The sequence below is a fragment of the Myxocyprinus asiaticus genome, chromosome 19 (assembly GCF_019703515.2).
Source record: "Myxocyprinus asiaticus isolate MX2 ecotype Aquarium Trade chromosome 19, UBuf_Myxa_2, whole genome shotgun sequence".
NCBI lineage: Eukaryota > Metazoa > Chordata > Actinopteri > Cypriniformes > Catostomidae > Myxocyprinus > Myxocyprinus asiaticus.
In genome coordinates this window covers 48,052,203-48,069,807 of record NC_059362.1, presented here as the reverse complement: position 1 = coordinate 48,069,807, position 17,605 = coordinate 48,052,203, and the positions used below count along the sequence as shown (strand labels likewise).

Genomic DNA, 17,605 nt, shown 5'->3' with positions numbered 1-17,605 from the left:
TTCGTTCAATGTGCATTGTCAAGCAGCCAATAAAAGACCTTTAGCACATTATAAAAAATATTGGTATCATTATTAAACCGAGTTTTTTCATCGATGTCTGTTCTAATCAACAGTTTAAGAGCGATTTGAACAACAGGATAACATCTGATTTCCCATGTGACACAATGGTTTGAATGGGAACTGGCGAGTCAAGAGCAGTAAATCACAAATTAAAGTCTTTTATTTGCAACACTAAAGCATCATATGCTGATATGTGTCAATAATATACTTCCAATTGCTTTTATTTCTTTATAATGAATAATGGCTTGATGAAATAATAGTTTGAGTTGTAACTTTTTCCAAACATTATTTATAACACAGTGAATAATTAATTATAGATTGGACACTGGTCCATTAGTAAATCACACTGGCAGTAAACATAATGACCCAGGTTCAAATCCCCATCAATCAGGACAAATTGGAAGCTTTGCTGCAGATTATGATGTATTTTTAACAGGTCTATTGAAAAGTTTTTGTAAATCACATACACAGACCCAATTTATTATATTGTTTTAAATAAATCAATCAAAATGGCAACTGAATCTAACAGCCAGTAATTACAGTAATGGATGAAGTTTTGCCTAACAAACAAAATCATTGTGTTTCTGAAGAACTTTCTACCATTTAAAAGTACCATTTATTCTTACCCATGGGTCAATTGTGCCTTTCTACTTGCTCTGCACCAAAAATATTGCACTGTTCTGAAAGATCATCTTTTGGCAGTGTCATGGGTAGTCAAACATACAACACTGTCATGCACATTAAAGATGCTATTATAACAATTTAAATGCATATATTTATAGGGAATTGAACCTAGGACTGTATGCATATTTAACAAACACACTACCCCTACACCAACAGACCTTCTGTATGTGCCGTCACAACTGTTTTATCAACTTTATCAAGCTATTGTTTTTTTTTATAAATAAAAGTAATTTAAAAGTATAGGCCTATTGTTGACACATATAAGCCTATGATGCTTTAGTGTTGCAAATAAAAGACTTCCACATGCTATTTACTGCTCTTGACAAGTGTAATCGCCAGTTCCCATTCAAACCAATGTCACAGGTTAACATGGGACACCAGATGTGAAACCATGTTAAAATCCCTCTTAAACTGTGTCAAATTCATTGGAACAGACACTGATCATACAAAGCAGGCTAATAACGATACCAACATTTTTTATGATGTGTAAAACACCTTTTCATGGCTCCTTGGCAGTTCACATTAAAGTAATATTCTTCACGTGCACATCCCCAGTTAACATGGTCCCCAGCTGATCCAGAACACCGGCAATTGTAAAGGCTATGTGTTCTTGCTACCATGGTAAAGTGGGTATATAGTGTAATAAATGGTGACATTTACAAACAAACACAATTCTCATGCAGTAATAACTCTGATATAACACAGCGGTGTTGCATTTGTAGCTGAGCTAGTAAGGGTTCCCAATGGAAAAAGATCAGGATTTCCCAGATGTTTGTTTTAGATCTTTTCATCTGGAAAGCATCACATTTTAATAAACATCCCCTGAACATCTTACAAAAATCAGATTTACAAACATTCTAAATCAAAAACTTCTCAATACATCTGCTGAATGTCTGATTGACATCCGAGAAGAAACATCTTATAGACGTATCGCAGATGAGCAAACAACCTAAAAAAAATGTCTTCCAGATGTAAACGCACACATCAAATAGATGTCTGGGAGATGTACGTGTGCTATCAGTGTATAGATTAGCAAGAGTAAGAGACGTGCCGTCTTGAGAGACATAAATGGCATGGTAACCATAGAGTTTACACCAAGTTAACTCCATTAATACTAAAAAAATGCCCATAAACAGTGTATGAATCTTTGTTTATATGTTTATAGCAGTGGTGGCTGGTACTATATTGCAATGAAAACCACCATGCTAGAGTGGAAATTTTTTTCTATAGATGGTAAGTATAAATTAATCATAAGTTTACCGATAATATGTGTAAAAAGGGCAGTTCAATGGGGATGATTGCAATGGGGCATACAGTTTAGGAATCAAAAACATTTGTGAGCAATGTATTGCTGCATATAACTTTTCTGTTATGGACCTTAGAAAAGACCATTTAGCCCAAGATGGACCACTTGTATTAAAATGAATGGGAGAATTTGGGACGGCCAATATGGCGGATGTAGAAAAGGAACTCTGCCTTACAGGTAAAAGAGCCAATCACCTTTTAGATTTCATTTTTTATTTCTATACATCCTCTGTGAGTTAACTAGTGAACGAGCATGCATATTAGCTGGACCAGCCAGAAGCATTTTTTTAGCCTGGTCTGAGGTAAACAAGCACATTTAATGAGACCATTGTCATCAGATTTAACTGCTGATTTGAAATGTGTTCTTTGATCGAAATCTTCACCAACTGTACACAAGCTGTACTTTTATGCCGCTTGTTTACATTGAAAATAGCTGCCCGGGAACGTTCCAAAGATAGCCGCCGAGTGGACTGACTTGCCTTGAAAGGGACTTTGAGCTTAGTTAGGGTAGACGCCATATTCTATTTTTCGTGATTGAAAAGGAGGCTTCAGGTTGGGTTGTTCTGTTTAGTCTATACTGTTTAAGCTTACTCTTCATCTTTAATCGTTCAGCTGACGTAACATTAAAAATGTAATTCCAGTAAAAACACCAGAAAACATGGGTTGTGCTTATTAGAGGACATTTAGATAAAAATGTAGTTAAATATGGTGTCTACACTGACAGATGTCTGTGTGATGCAGCGTGTATTAATAAAAAATAATGAATATTCTCAGAGCTCTGGATTGAAACCAGTTTATATATGGTTATATTTGTATTATATTTACTGTTAGTCAATGAGTAAGTGATGAAGATGCCAAGCTCCGTGGAGAAATTAAAACCAGGTTTCTGTTCGTTACAACATGAAGAACATCAAAGCTCTAAGCCATCAATTACTCGACTCCCAGCTCTCTAAGTTCTTCAGCTTTTCTTTAAACTCCAGTTAACCAGGATGAACCTAATCTACTGATTCACAGAAACTTCAATCCACTGGAGCAGAAACGGCACCAAACCAGTTGGTATAAAAGACCTGCGAGTTGATGTTTGTTCAGTTACTCTCATTGAAACTGAAGTGATGGAGGGGTCAATTAATGTCGATCTTATGGCCCTGAGGATCATCATATCTGTCATTGGTGTTTCGGGAAACACAATATTGATCATATCTATCTTTCATATGACACGTCTGAAGACGTTTGAAGTCATTCTTCTGGGACTGGCTGTGGTGAATCTGGAGGCAATCGTGATCGTGAACATCTACGACATCATGCTCTTGCGTTCCTCGTACAGGATCGGTATTTGTACGTGTAGGATCCTGAAATTTCTCACCATCTTTGGGGAAATTGGCAGCATCCTTTTCACGGTGGTCATCAGCATTTACTTCTATCAGAAGTTGCGAGACGTCAACACGCATGTCAACTTGCCCAAAAAAAACTACAAATAAAAAATAATATATATATATATATATATATGTGTGTGTGTATATATATATAATCATACACAATTAAATCTCTCTCCAGAGCCCCTCCCCGAGAGCCTTCCAAAAATGCCAAACAGCTGCCCCATTTTTTAATAAATAAATCCAAGTTTCCCAGCCTTCTATAATGACATTTCTTCGAATGCCACCACCCTGCCCATCTCTGTGCACCACTCCTGAAATGAGGGTACTCCAGTCGACTTCCATCCCCTAAAGATGACCTGCCTGCCGATCATAACACTGGCTAGGACCCAATTGTTTATGTATTTATCCCCTACATCAATGACTGCCCCATTGCCTAAAATACAGAGTCTGAGGCAAAATGAAATTTGAGTGCCCAAAACGTCACACACAAAACTCTGAACCCTCAACCAAAATTCTTGGACCTTAACACACCACCAAAAAACATGGGTTGTGTCCCCATCTTCTGATTGGCATCGCCAGCAGGTGGGTGTGTATTTAAGACCAAGCCTATACAATCTAGAGGGGGTCCAATAGAATCAATGTAAAATCTTAAATGAAATAAGATGCACCCTTACATCTATAGATGCAGACTTGATGTTTTTTAGAATCCTATCCCACACTCCCTCCTCCAATACCAAGTTTAAATCTTTCTCCCATAATCTCTTGAGAGAAGTTAAAGCTCCGTCCCCCAGACTCTGAATTAGTAGGGAGTAATACACTGATGCCTCATGACCTTTTCCAAAAGCAGTAATCACCTCTCCCAGAGTATCTGCCGCTTTAGGGGGGGTGTATACTACTCCCAAAAATAGTACAGAGCAGGTGGTGCAGCTGTAAATACCTAAAGAACTGAGATCTGGGAATCCCAAAATATTGAACCATATTTTCAAAGGATCTCAACACTCCACTCTCATATAGGTCACCGAGTGTAGTAACCCCCTCACAATCCACTCTGACCAGCAGAAAGGGGACTTATCAATACATAATTTTGGGTTCAGCCATATGCTAAAGGCAACATTTAAATAAATGTCTGAATTAAACACTCTGGACTCTTTTGTCCATACCGAGTGCAAATGTGAGATAACAGGGTGTAACTTAACTTCTCCGGTTAGTTTGATAGAAACACTTTGCAATGGCGAAATAGGGGCAAGAACTTCCTGTTCAATACAAAACCAGGGAGGGGCTCTCTTAGGTGGAAGCAACCAATGAGCCAAATGTCTGAGACCGAACGCATAATAATAAAACAAAATCTTGGGTAGGCCTAGCCCACCTTTGTCAATCGGCCTATGTAATTTATTGAAATGCAATCTGGGACATTTACCATTCCAAATGAAGGACTTTGCTATGCTATCAAATTGCTTGAAATAAGAGAGGGGGACATCTACAGGGAGAGACTGTAGCAGGTAGTTGAATTTTGGAATACAATTCGTTTTAATAATATTAACCTTCCCAATCATAGATTATAAATGTAATGAAGCCCACCTGCCCACATCGCCAGAAAACCTTTTTATTAAAGGGTCAAAATTAACTGTAACTAAATCACACAAATTTGCTGGGAATAAAATATCCAAATACTTAATGCCCTGTTTGGGCCACTGGAAAGCGCCCGGCTAGAAAGCTGTTACTGCACAGTACGCTGTCGGAGCCAAAGCTTCGATTTAGACTAATTCACTCTGTATCCTGAGAACTTAGAAAAGGAATTAATAATTGTGTGGAAGCAAGGCATAGATCTAGTAGGGTTGGAGATGAATAATAAAATATCATCTGCGTAAAGCAAAAGCTTTTGCGCCACACCTCCCACCACCACCCCTGGAAGATCCTCTTCCCTTCTTATGCTAATGGTTCCAGGCCAAGACAGAACAATAATGGGGAAAGAGGGCATAAATTAGGTGCGTAAATATTAGCCAAAATAAGACTTTGTCCCTGAATTTCAGCTAAAACAATAATGACTCTTCCTAATTTATCTTTACTCTGTTTGAGACATTTGAATTGTAGATGTTTATTTATCAGTGTAATGATTCCCCTACTCTTAGGGTGTGTTCACACTTGGCAGGTTTGGGTCGATTAAAACGAACTCTGGTGCGATTGCTCTGTTAGTGCGGTTCATTTGAACAAGTGTGAACGCTACCATCCGAACCTTGGTGCGCACCAAACAAGCGGACTGAGACCGCCTGAATAGTGGGTCTCGGTCCGCTTCCAAACGAACTGTGGTGCGGTTCGATTGATATATGAACGCAACATGGACCAAAGACATCTAAACGGACCAAAAACAGGAAGTAATTTGCCTTTAATACTGACCTCAAGCATACCTGGTTCTTCTCATCATAGGAATTATGTTGTCCATTACAGTTCGGTACAGGCGTCGGAACCGCCGTCAGCCGTCCTTGCAGCATCTTCGTTTGTGTGTGCAACGGAGGAATTCCTGCCGCTGTTTTGACTCCTTTACACATTTTATTAGCTCTTCATTTGATCTCAGCTGGTAAATATACCACTATATATACATATATAAATATAACGAGCGCATTTAGCCCAGCAGCCAGCATTGTTTTGGATGTTCTGCAAGTTCCGTCAAAAAATATATGTCATAAAACTGTCCAATCAGGTTGTGAATTTTTCCTGTTGCCTTTGGTTTTGTATTGTTAGGTTCGGTGTTAAAAATGGCAGTGTGAATGCTAAGCGAACCAGGATTAAATATATCATTTTCTTTTTTGGTCCGGACCAAGTGGACCAAGAGAAACGAACTACAAGTGTGAACACACCCTTACTTGAGCCCGCACTATAAAAACATGTCCACCCCATATCTTCCCAAATTTTCAGCTTCCTGCGGGGAAAGATGCATTTCTTGAAGAAACACTGTATCATATGTCTTACGCTTAAGAAGAGAAATAACCTTCCTTCTTTTAATGGGGTGCCCCAACCCATTCACATTCCACGTGGAGAGAGACAGTCCACTCATATTAACATTTGACATTTTGACATATTAGAAAAAATAGATTGTGTGTCAAAAACAAGATTATAAAGACTACATTCCAACATTAGTGCAACCATCAGAACCTGAACATCCCCCAGAACCAAAGAAACAGAAAAAAGAAAAATGTGCGCATTAACCCCGTGCACAACAGTGTCAACTGGCGTCAATCCCTCTAAACTCAAACAGTTCATGTATGCCTACGAGAACCCCCGCAACAACTTTGCCATTGGATTGCTTAAGTCCGGTGTTTCTATACAAATTTTGTGTGACAGAATTACACGGCAAAATATAATCTATAAAACAAACTCCAGCCAAAGGCGGGATAAACACAAAGAGCGTGTAGATTCATCCATAAAACTGTCCTGAAGGTGTGTTCCTCCACAAAATAAACTCCAGCTGCTAGCGGAACCAGCACAACAACAACAAAAAGAGTGCAGTTTCCTCAAACAGTCAAGCGAATGTTCAGTGAGCCGGTCCACTCGGCTGCAACGTGAATACCACAACATGACTTACTCACTCCATTGACTTTATGAAGAAGGTCATCGCTTGCTGTGGGCATGTGGATGTTTTACGGCCATCCTTAGCATCCATTCTCAATTTGGCCGGGAACATCATTGAAAAAAGCGCACTTCCGTTGATCTAAGAGTTTCTTGCATTCCCTGAATCAATCACGTTTCTCTCTTGTCGAATTTGCAATGTCTGGGAACGAGAAAATGATGTGGTTTTTCCAAGAAAGCCTTCCTTTACTCCTCACCTCGTGTAACACAAGATCTTTATCGGATGATCTCAGAAATTTGGCCAGAATTGATCGGGGCCTGCTTCCCTCCACGGATCACCGAGCAGGAACCCTGTGAGCACGCTTGATTTCCAGCTTATGGCCTGTTATGTCGTGCAGACTCGAAAAGAGCCCATCCAGGAATTTCACCATATCCTGACCCTATTCGGCCTCAGGAATTCCAACAATTCCGCCGGCTACGGTTCTCAAAGTCCTCTAACTTCACCCAGACACGCTCCAAATCCACCTTGGTCGCTAGTGGTCACAGCAAGATCCTCCAAGTCAGCAACGACCTTCGTCAGCATTGCCGACATGTTCAGCATCTCTCGCTGCATTTCCCGCACCTCCCCAACTAAATCGACTCCTAGGCTCACGGCCTGCTAAGGGCGTCAGCTTGAGCACGTAAGTGTCTTTTAATGTCTCCAGAGCCCGAGGATTTTGAATTCTTTGACATATTGTCCTCCTAGAACAGTTATGGAACAGAGTGTACAGAATCTCACCAGTTTATGACATTAATAGTATTAAAACTAGCAAAGTGCGCAGAGCTCCCCGTTCACTGACCAATCCTCGCATGGCGTCACGTCTATCCCATCTGCTGCAGCTTTGAAATTTCTTCATATCCACATTCAGACTCAAAAATGGTGTGATGCCATCGTTGATGTCCAAACACCATTTGTTCTTCCATGTGTTGTTACAGAATGCATCACACCAGTTCAGTTAAATGGAATTTATAATGAGATTTGAGAGCTAAACTAGTTCTGTTACTCACATAAAGCTACTGATTTTATTCACACTGGCACCATTTTTTATTTTGATGTAAATGAAAATGAGTCTCTTCAATGGCATGCACTGTATAAACCTCCTAGATCACATATCATTCTCTGCAGCTGTTTTGTCTTTTTGTCTGGCAAAGATGTTTTTTTTTTCAGTGTTTCATCAGCGGAATGATCAAAAACACTTTAAACAACAGTACAACCTGTCCCTCACTGCCTTGTTTTCATTCCCATCAAAAATAAATGATTTCATGTTTATCATTAGAACGTCTGCTTCATTTGAGTGTATTTGTTCATTTGGACAATTGATGTATTTGAAACTCTCCTAAACCATCTTCTCACTGTCATATCAATCATTGTAAAGTCTGATTCATTTTTGTGAATTGGTTTGTTTGGATGAGTCACATAAATGAATCTTATTAAAAGATGATACATTCACTCTCAGGAAAAAAGCTACTGTTTTAGGTACAAGGCCGTGTACATATTTGTAACTTTAAGGAGACAAATAGGTACATTTCTGTGTACCCTAACACTAACAGAATGTGCTGGAGCTGAAGACATGCACAAAAACCCCATAAGAGTTGATCGATTAATTATCCTATACAGAAATCTGATATATGCCCTTATATCACCATATATGTATATAAAATTATAGTTCATAAATTTGATCATATATGGAAATTCCATTATTATTTGGGGAAATATGTTACATATCTCAAAATTGACATTTTTTTTTGTATTTTGAAATATATGTCTCATGTTAAAGTATGTTAATATTTTTATCAGCGAAAACCATATACTGTATGAACATATATATTTCATAGATGTGTTTTGCATATATTCCCATATATCAGATTTCTGTATGGAATCATTTGCCTATATATAACATTCAGTGGCTCAACAAGTATTTATTTTAGTCTTACTTATGGTCTTTGTCATTAGACAAATCAAAGCAAGTGTCCTTTATTTTAAAGAAAGATAGCACAAGCAAAATATTTTTAAGCAAAAAGAAAAAAAAGTGATTAAAATTATATGACACAGATGACACGTCTTTGATGATTTGTTATCAAATTCAGTTCCATTCAGATCATTTTAAGTGTGACTTAAAGGTGCTGTAAACCATTCTAGAATTTCCACAAGCTGAGTCATTGGATTAACCACGCCCCCTTTCCAAAACCCCACCCTCCAAAGATAGCAAATAAGCTTTATTGAGACCGATATTGAGCAGAAACGGTTGTGTGGTGGTGGGGGCGTGGTTGAGCGCTGGCGTGTGACTGGAGAGTGAGATCAGGAGATGAGAATGGTAAGGATCATCACCTGGCAATGATTGTCTCTAACAGCTGTTTGTCATTGCAGTGAGAGTTGGAGACGGATTTAAGAGCGAGCCAGATGCCAGTGAGGGAGCTGCCACGTGCCCAGAGAGACACGTGTGAAAGTTTAAAGAGTGAAGTGCTGAAAAGCAAATTTTGTGGTACAAAATAAATACCTTTTGTCTTGGAACTCGCCGACTCCCGCGTCCTCCTTGCACCCCATCATGAACTTCGATACAGTTTGTTAAAAACAACAGCAGCAAAATAGCACCCTCAACTGACAACTGTTATGAACAACATGGCATAAAAATGGCATTAAGCCTCAATAATTCTCTGCAGCTATAATACTATGAGAACATGCAAAATGATTGACAGGCAGAAAGCATCAGAGACGCAGAGTGTAGAGCTGTGAGATATCTCACAACACTTATTTCAGTAATATCTTTTAAAGAGTAGAAAAACATTTTGCATACCTTTCCATGAAAAATGACTTATAGCCCCTTTAAGTGAACAAAAGTGTCCAAATAAGTTTTGGTGCCACTGTATATTATGCAAATAACTGTAATAATATAATAGTAACTGCCACAGAATTTTGTCTTGTTTCTAATGATACTCTTCAAATGAATGGAGATGGAAATCATTTTGGCGGTGTCTGTTGTTTTAAATGCTCTACTGTGTAAATGTTTTATTCTTTTGTTCTGTCTTGTTTTCTGTGCTGTAGTCACATCTTCACCGTGAGAAATTGATCGTATGTGCTGTATGTACTTTGAGAATAAGTTGGAAGTTCTCTGTGAATATTTCAAGTAAAGTTAAGTGACTCCAAGGTGCTAAAAAAAGAAGCAGGTTTTGTGATGTCACTGTGTGCGGTGAGGATGATTTATGGCCTTGAAATATTGAATTGTCTCTTATTGTCTTTTAGATCATGCTGGACACTAGATAATCCTCAGAAGCACTCAATCTGATAATGTTTGTTTTTTTATTGTTGGTCATATGTTTATATGTTTAAATGTTGTGAGCATTTAAGGGATTTTCTTTTGTCTTGGTGTAAAATTCCCTTGTATTTCAGTCTTACACTTCAGGCGCTGGTAACCTCAGATTGTCTCTCTGATCAGAAGTGAAAGTGCAAACAGGATGTGTCTGCACGTTGTAAATATGGACCTGCAGTGTTTATAGTTCTGGGCAAAGACTTGATGCTTTTACTGAGTGTTTTTGTGAATGTCTTGAGATGTCAGTGTTCGCTGTACGTGACTGCTGTCAGAATTACACTGATTATTAGAGTACAACGGGGCTAAAGGCACCTTTGATTTTATTTTCTCCCAAAACACTAAATAGCAACAAAAACTGCCAAAGTACTTTCCTAAACACCTGTTTGTCCCAATGCACTGCAGAATATTCCTGGTCCATGAGATCTGTGTGTGTGGTGTTTAAAGTTGGATTTTGAGGTCATTTGATCTCATTTTTAAGGTTGTAAATTTATGTTGCTAATGAAAATACCTGATATTAACACATTTATTTTGAGACAAAATACTTATTTATAATTTTCAGTTTTGTTCAAGGTCGTTAAATCAAATGTTGTTTAATATTACCACCTTTAATAAAAATATTTTTTAAAAACCTTCCGTTATTATTTCCTTCCATGCGAATTATGTTGCTCCATCAATATTCAACAAAAATAAATGTATTTTTTCAATCTCGATACACTTTGTGACCAGAAAAAAGCACATTGTGTGCCTTTAGCCGCAGTGTACCCTACTATCCTCTCTACAACATTAATTATTTCATTTTGATTTTGCAAAACACAACAATTAACAAATTTCCGAGTGATTTTCAGCACATTCTCTCTCAACACACTGGCAAACACATTTTTGATCAACACATATCTAGTACTTTATCATATAAAGCCAAGCTAACTTTTTCTTTTTTAGTGGATTGCTTGAAACGTGCTTGTGCTGTCTTTCTTTTAAATATATGGTTTTGTTCTTCAATGCAATGGCATTCAGACATAGTTAGAAGGAGCATATTATGGTCTGAAGTGTTGTGTGGCATCACAGTTAATTGCACATGTCGAAAGTGCAAAAATGTCCCAGATGACTCAAATTCACATGACTGTTGAAGGGAAAGTGTATATATCACTATACGTATGGAGACACTATACTGTAAAAAGGCACCGTCCTTCAGATGAGATGTCAATCTGAGGTCCTGACTCTCTGTGGTCATTAAAAATCCCAGGGCACTTCTCGTAAAACAGTAGGGGTGTAACCCCGGTGTCCTGGCCAAATTCCCCCCATTGGCTCTTATCAATCATGGCCTCCTAATAATCCCCATCCATTAATTGGCTCTATAACTCTACTCTCTCTCCTCTCCACCAATAGCTGGTGTGTGGTGAGTGTACTGGCGCACTATGGCTGTCGTCACATCATCCATGTGGATGCTGCACACTAGTGGAGGTTGAGGAGAGTCCCCTGTTCACTGTGTAAAGCGCTTTGAAGGGTTGGATTTACCCCTGTCCCTTCAGCCTATTGATGAGTTGAATACATTTACTAGAAATTGTTATAATCAAAAGGTAATCAAAGCATTTTTAGTCATCTGCATTTATTGAATGTTGCAGGTCATTTGTGTATTTGTCCTCAGAGATGTGACTGAGGGTCTGATTAATATCAGGAATACAATAACAGTGATTATTCATTTAGCCCAGAGAACCGTTACACATGTGAGTCACAACAATTTCACTGATCACTTACTCAGTTTAAGCAAGAGTTTCATTGTGTTTAAGTTTAAGGTCATTAATTGCTGACACAGATACATTCTAATTTATTTACTAAAACCTATATCTGTTATAATTATTACATAATTAATCAACTACTCTATAACCATTTGATTCTATTTTAATTTAATCACTATTAATTGAATGAGAGAGAGAGAGATTTTAGTTATGACGTTATTGTCGTATTAGGTGACATTAGTAGGTCTTGTGTGTATGCTCTTTGTCGTGCTCTCTCTTAATTTTCCACCAAAGTTAAGGAGACGACCTCCAGTCCTGGGAAACAGATAACGCTACCCATTGCAATGTCTAACTCATTCAGTGTTTGGGTTGTTTATGGTGCCCTATAACATGTGGCTCTGCCATCGTCAGAAGCCTCAAAGGATTTGAATTGCTCTCCTTGGTACCTTCTTGATGTAGAGAAAGAGGACTGGTCATAACTGATAGCTAACCCATGACATCTGCACATCGGTTCTGTAAAAACCAGTGATGGGAACTTGATTCATGTCATGGCTAACGACAGTAACTAGTTTGCATGAGGTGGAAATAGACTATATTTGTAAAGTGTTAGGATGTTTGAAGTGAACTGTGACACCTCTGATTCAATTTGCATTTGACTATAATTGCTTGTGAATATTTTTGAATGGTTACTTTTTTACTTTCCTTTTTGTCTTGTGTTTCTTTCTCTTTTGGCTTCTTTTTCTCTTGTCTTTCTGAACTACTGGATCCCACTGACGTGTGATGCTTATTACTGCAGTGAGCAGTCAGTAAACTCTCTCTCAGTTGATTGCAATTTAGATTTTATTCCTCAATATTCATATTGGGGACTCAGCTGTGACCCCCAACAGCTTTGAGTGTAGTGTCAGAAAAAAGCGCTATATAAATGTAACATTCATTCATTCATATAATAATGTACCATCTTCATACAAGAATGAGAGAATGATGTTTAAAGTAGCTTTAGGTGAAAAATGGTTAAAAATAATTACTAAACTAATCTTTGGGAAGTAAACAATTACAATTCACTTTTGGAGTTTTTAAGTTGATGATGTGTGGCAGAGCTTATCTCATGACCACCGGTGGTAAAGAAAATAACAGAAATCTGAAGAAAATGTAATTAAAGTTTTTAAAAAGTAAAAGTTGATCTAATGTTTGTAGGCTAAATGTTTCTAATAATGTTTTATTATGTGAAAGTGTATGTGAACGGTTCTTTTTCCTACAAAAACAAAGTCATTACCCTTATTTAATTGAATTGTTGAAAGTTTTTATAGGTGATTTAATGTCTTTCAGATAGGGCTGTGCGATATGGCAAAAAAATAAGATCTGGATTTTTTTTCAAACTTAAAGGTGCTGTAAGCGATTCCTTTTTTTTTATTTTTTTCATGGAAATGTATGCAAAAAATGTTCCTACTCACTGAAAGATATTACTGAAATAAGTGTTGTGAGATATCTCACAGCTCTACACTCTGTAAACAGCAAACAAAAATGTGTCCGCAGTCTCTGACACTTTCTGCCTGTCAATCATTTTGCTCGTTCTCATAGTATTGTAGCTGCAGCGAATTATTGAGGCTTAATGCCATTTTAATGCCATGTTGTTCATAACAGTTGTCAGTTGAGGGCGCTATTTTGCTGCTGTTGTTTCTAACAACCGTTTCTGCACAATATCGGTCTCAATAAAGCTCATTTGGTATCTTCAGAGGGCTGGGTTTTGGAAAGAGGGGCGTGGCTAATCCAACAGCGAATAATCATGGAAGTAGAACTGCTATCACTTACAGCAGGGGTGTCAATCTCAGTTCCTAGAGGGCCACAGTCCAGCAGAATTTAGCTCCAACCTTAATTAAACACATCTGAAGCAGCTAATCAAGGTCTTCAGGAGTGCTTGAAGATTACAAGGAGGCATTTTGGAGCAGGGCTGGAACTAAACTCTGCAGAGCTGTGGCCCTCCAGGAACTGAGTTTGACACCCCTGACTTACAGCAACTTTAAGGACTTTAAGGACGATTCACAGTGCGATTATTCCAATATTAAATGCACTCCAACACTCCAATAGCATGTTCTTTATTAGAATGCAAGGCAACCTGGTTAGAGAAATCAAAGTTTCTTTCATTATAGGTGTGCAAGAAAAATGCACAAAAAGACTGCACCATACAGAAAATTGTCAACAGTTTAAATGTAAAATAAATTTAAATCGAATAAACCCAGATGTTCAGAAATAATAGAACAAAATAAGAAAACTGCAAAATACTTCTTAGGTATTCATTTTTATCTAAATCAAGTCTATCTAGAATGTTATTTAGAAATCAATAGACATTATATAGAAAGTACTCCTTGTATATCAAACAATTTGTATGTATAATCATAAACCGCTGCCGATAGAGTCCAGGGCACATGGTGCCCTCTAGCGGTACACACTGAGCAGTGCAGCAATATGAAATAATTTATTAGACTTTCAAAGTTTGTCAAAATGATTGCTTGCCAAATGTTGACTATAGATGCACTTGAAACACGTCACAAGCAATAATTAGCGATCTATCTGAATCATCATGGTAAAAGAAAGAGCTGTAGATGTTTAATTCTGCCATTTATAGCCTATCCATATGATTTAATATGAAGCGCCCGTAACTGTCACGTAATTAACGCTTTATTATGGGTATTTAAAGATAAATTGGAAACCGTTCATTAACATGCGCACAACGCCATTGTCCAGTTATGGTCTTCAGCTGATGTATACCTGCATGATGGATTTACCTGCAATCACATTGTACAATCGTACTGAAAGTATTATTTATTATTAACATTATGGAAATATTACTATATTATTAGTCTCTATGTTGTTAACCTGTTACATCATTTTGGAGGGCACACATGTGCAGCTGATCAGATGAGGCGGCATCAAGCAAAGCGGCATCGAGTGCCTTATTGCTTTTATAAAACGGTCACCACATAGTAAACTTATTAAAGACACAAATGATCATTAAATATTATATTTTGCTAATAAAATCAATAAATGCCATTCTTCCACCAGAAAATATAGTCCCTGACAGTGAACCGTAAACAGTACGTTGCTAGGCAACAAGAATATCTGTCAGCTATGGGTGCTGCGGAGTGACACATATAAAAGTTCCGTGATGAGGTCAGAGCTGTGATTTATCATGAATAAAACACGGCTGTTGACCAATCAGCATCCAGGACCAGAACTATCTGTTTTATAAAAAATGAAAACAATTGTGTCAGAAGGTAAATTCGTATACACTGAAAAAATCTCCCAGCCATAACTTCACATTAAGTTGGATTAGGTCAGATCAATGTACTATAGTAGATTTAACTCAACTTCATTAAGTTCGTCAAACTCAATTTGCTAAGGTTTCTTTAATAAATGTTCTTATGTTGGTCCAACTTATTTTATTATCATTAGTATATACCAGGTGCACAAGTGTAAGGACAGTGAAACTGTTGCACTGTTAATGTAATAGCTAATGAACTTATAGAGAGAAAATGAATATCCATCCTCAAACTCAGCACAAGCTCTACTCTTCATCAACATAACAGAAACTCTTTTTAACCCTTGTGCGCTGTTTATTTGTGTCACACTCGTGGTGTTCACGGGTCAGAAATTACTCAAACATACATGTGTAATATTTCACTTTTTTTTAATTATTATTTTTTAAAGATATGTAAAAACACTAATTTAACTAAAATAAAAACACTAAAATTGGGGGGGGGGGGGGGTATATTTTATAGACCGTTTTTAGCTCTAAATTACTAAATTAAACTACGCAAATCTTATGTTACCTTCATTTCAGTCAATTGAAAGAGTGTTAAAACACCACAATTTGTCATGCATTATGACACCTGCTGGAATCTAAATAATTATATTTAATAATAAGTATGTTCAGTAGATGGCTTCAGTTCTTCATGCACTGGCTGATCTCTATAAGTCAATATTCTAACAAACTTAATTTCTAGATATTAACACAAGTTACACTTTGGATATATATTTAGACATTATAAAAAAACTATTATTTGTCAAATTGTAGCATTTTTCTAAAGTGTCAGATTTTGCAATGATGCTCCAGTATGCGGTCAGACCTGACCATGCTGTTACAGTCAAATCTGATTGTGTTACAATGAAAAGTAATTATTGTTACATAAAACATCACAATTCCAGCATAAACTCCGTCACACAGGGGTCAGACTTCGACCTGTGTTGTGTGTTTGCTGTAAATAGACAGGTTTGTCTACACTTGTTAAATGGGTCCGATGATGTTGATCTTCAGATCTAGTGATGTGCACATGTTTGTGTGATGGTTAGCTTTAGGTTTACAGGTAGAGTTTGGAAATAGAAAATATCATTAGCCTGATATGAAATCAGTGGAAGTCAATGAGAGATCACTAATATAATCAAACAAACCTGTGTGTGTGTGTGTGTGTGTGTCTGTGTGTGTGTGTGTGTGTGTGTGTGTCTGTGAGTAGTGAGTGTGTGTGTCTGTATGTGTGTGTGTTTGTTTGTGTGTGTATGTATGTGTGTATGTTTGTGTGTGTGTGCGTGTTTGTTTGTGTGTTGTGTGTGTGTGTGTGTGTGTGTGTGTGTGTGTGAGTAGTGAGTGTGTGTGTCTGTGTGTGTTTGTGTCTGTGTGAGTAGTGAGTGTGTGTGAGTAGTGAGTGTGTGTGTGTTTGTATGTGTGTGTTTGTTTGTGTGTGTATGTATGTGTGTATGTTTGTGTGTGTGTGTGTGCGTGTTTGTTTGTGTGTTGTGTGTGTGTGTGTGTGTGAGTAGTGAGTGTGTGTGTGTTTGTATGTGTGTGTTTGTTTGTGTGTGTATGTATGTGTGTATGTTTGTGTGTGTGCGCGCGTTTGTTTGTGTGTATGTGTATGCGTGTGTGTGAATGTGTGTCTATTTGTTGTGTGTGTTTGTGTGTGTTTATGCGTATGTATGTGTGTGTGTGTGTGTGTGTGTGTGTGTGTATATGTGTGTTTGTGTGTGTGTATGCGTGTGTGTGTGTATGTGTGTTTGTGTGTGTGTGTGGGTTGTGTGTGTGTTTGTGTGTGTATGTATGTGTGTGTGTTTTCAGTATTGTGGATGTTTTATAGTCTCTCATCTTCATTTGTGTTGTTGTTTTCTGCATTGTGTCTGATTTGTTGATTTGTATTTGACAAATAATAAAAAATCTCTGTATTTTAGTATTTCCCATTCATTTTATATGGCAGGTAAATTTTTACCCAAAACACCACAAGTGTCGCTTTAAAATGAATCGTTTTTGAATTAATAATTTTTTTGTTTTTTTTCGACCACTTAGACTTATTGAATCAAGTCCAGATTTTGTGTGTGTGTGTGTGTGTGTTTAGATAACTAGCGGAGGAAAAGTCACCAAGTCTTTAATCACTCAGATAAAAAAAAACATTTTTATTAAAGTAACAAAATCAATATGAGTCAAAAATGACCCGAACAGAACATTAAACATGAACAAATCTTCCCATATTCTCATCTTGCCCAAAAA

At 37.5% G+C, this 17,605-nt stretch overlaps 1 protein-coding gene across 1 annotated transcript in view; it reads right to left on the bottom strand.

The window, feature by feature from the left end:
* The window catches only part of LOC127409695 (CLOCK-interacting pacemaker-like), a 287,186-nt gene that overhangs the window by 15,243 nt on the left and 254,338 nt on the right, over window positions 1-17,605 (bottom strand). The window lies entirely within an intron of this gene.